This window comes from Chrysochloris asiatica, unplaced genomic scaffold, assembly GCF_000296735.1.
Source record: "Chrysochloris asiatica unplaced genomic scaffold, ChrAsi1.0 scaffold00094, whole genome shotgun sequence".
In the NCBI taxonomy this organism is placed as follows: domain Eukaryota; kingdom Metazoa; phylum Chordata; class Mammalia; order Afrosoricida; family Chrysochloridae; genus Chrysochloris; species Chrysochloris asiatica.
Window position 1 is genome coordinate 3,033,686 of NW_006408612.1, and position 2,657 is coordinate 3,036,342.

Genomic DNA, 2,657 nt, shown 5'->3' on the forward strand with positions numbered 1-2,657 from the left:
TTGGACTGGACACAAATATGGATCTCTTCCAGTCAGTTGGCCAGATAGTTGTCTTCCAAATTTCTTGGCAGAGATGAGTGAGTGCCTCTTATGTCACATCAGTTTGTTGAAAGATTTCAATTTGTATCCCATCAATTCCAGTGCCTTGTTTTTTGTCAGTGCCCACAATGCACCTTGAACTTCTTTCTTCTGGTTCCTTGGCTTGCTAGTTTGCATTTAACCTCTTTTATAAGGAGCTCTGGTAGCGTAGTGGTTACGAATCGGGCTGCGAACCTTAAGGTCAGCGGTTCGAAACTACCAGCCGCTCCGCGGGAGAAAGATGAGGCTTTCTACTCCCGTAAGGATTTACACCCTCGGAAACCCTGTACAGGGTCGCTATGGGTCGGAACCGACTCGACGGCACTTAACAACAACAACAACATATCTTAAAAGAGATTGACTCAAGATATAACCTACACCAATTCTGCCACATTAACATAACAAAGACAACTCCTTCCCAACCATAAGCATGTTGTTGTCAAGTACCATGGAGTTGGTTCTGACACATAGCGACTCTGTACAGGGTTTCCGAGGCTGTACATCTTTACGGAAGCAGAAAGTCTCATCTTTCTCCCATGGGACGGCTGGTAGTTTTGAACTGCTGACCTTGAGGTTTGCAGCTCAATTCGTAACCACTACGCTACCAGAGCTCTTTAACCATAAGCATAGAGGCTAGGATTTATAACACATATTTTTTGTGGTCACAAATAAGTCCATAATACTTACCTTATTTATTTTTCCAATAGTTTGCATTGGACAGGTAAAGGTCATTGAAATAATTTACTTGGTGTTTCAGCAAATAATTTGATAGTCACCTGACATATCATTACAGACAAGATGTGTAAGTGGAGACCAGAAAGCAGAGTGTCTGGTAGATTTGTAAATGAATGAACAACTACGTCCAGAGAGGATTGGTTAATGGTTGACAGTGGATTACCTGGAGCATGACCAAAGTAAAATGGTCAACATGGAGGTGGGTATAGAAACCATGACACTGGAGGACAAGTTGAACAGTATTGAAGACAGTTCTTAAGAAGAAAACTCCCAGGAAAATAATGTGAATCTGAAAAGGAGTTTAGAATTTGTCACGTGGTAGCTAACTCTGTAAGGCTCAACGGGAAAAAACCCCAAAAGAGCTTGGCAAATTTCTGATTAGAATTTGTCTCAAAAGCAAACATACACAACAGCAAGAAATGGCATATTGTGGATGATAATAAATTTTCTACCGCTGGATTTTGTCAAGCTGAGCCTGGAGAACTATTGGCAGGGAGCATGACGTCACTCAGCGAACAAGTATGGCGTGCCTGTAGTCCACTCACAGAGATATGGGAGCAAGACTATGTGACTTCTGAGAGTTCCGGCAGCACTGAGAAGCTATGAATCTGCTTTTTATAAATGCAAGCACTAACTCCAGACCAAGTAGTTGGCACTTTTTCTCTATAAAATATGGTTTATATGATTTACAGAAAAGCCAGTGATTCGGAACAAGTTTTATAAAAGCCTGTGGATGCACTCAGAGTCAATTTTATGGCTCGTGACTGGCAATATTAATGGAAGCACTAATAAAAGTTATGATACGTTGTACTAAAACACCTAAGCATGGACTCATAAATCATATTCTAAGAGGATTTGGTATGGCAGGACTGACTGCTTTTCCTTTGTGATTTAACACAGAATAGATTTTACAGGAAATTTAGCTTTCCCACAGGAAACCCACAAATCTCAGTATAGCCTGTAGACTGAAGTTTAACCTTACTGTTTTAGAGATAAAGCACCCAAGAACATACAAATGTGAGGAAAAATGCAACACTGTAAATTTCCACCCACTTGGTAGCAGAAGAGGTCACAGGAGCTTGCTTGCTAGGTACTCCGAGTTTAAGATTAAGCACATTGATTTCTCTCTCTTTCAACTCAACAAGATGCTAGACCAAAGTTTGATGAGGAATTAAAACTCATATTAGCTTTAGTGACAACTGTTGTTTTTGTCAAGTCCACTACTTTCCTCTGCTTTCTGGTTTTAGAGCAATTGTGTTCTACTCAAGAAGGACTCCGTCCATACCTGGTGGGTCCATATCTGGTGGGGCTATCAGTCACAAATCTTCTCCCCAGTCCCTGCCAGTGGGGAGTGGCTCAGAGTAGCCAGTCAGAGACTTCATCTTCCCAAACTGTGATTGGCCTAAAGAGAGGGCATCTCCTCAAGGAAGTCCAGAGTCCAAATTCAGGATTTATTGGAGATATTGTTGTTGTGGTGAAGTGCTGTTGACTCGGTTCCAACACATAGAGACCCTGAATAAGGTTCTGAGGAGCAGCTGGTGAGCTTGACCCACCAACCTTGCAGTTCAAACAGCTTTGCAGTCTGGCTCATTAACCCACAGCACCACATCAGGACTCCATTGGAGATGTTGTTGTTAGGTGTCATCAAGTTGATACTGATTTTATGTACAATAGAACAAAACACTGTTCAGTCCTGGGTCAACCTCACAATTGTTGCCATGCTTGAGCCCATTGATGCTGCCATTTTGCCAATCCATCTCAATGGGAGTCTTCCTCTTTTTCTCTGACCCTCCACTTTACCAAACATGATATCCTTCTCCAGCGACTAGTCCCTCCTGACAACA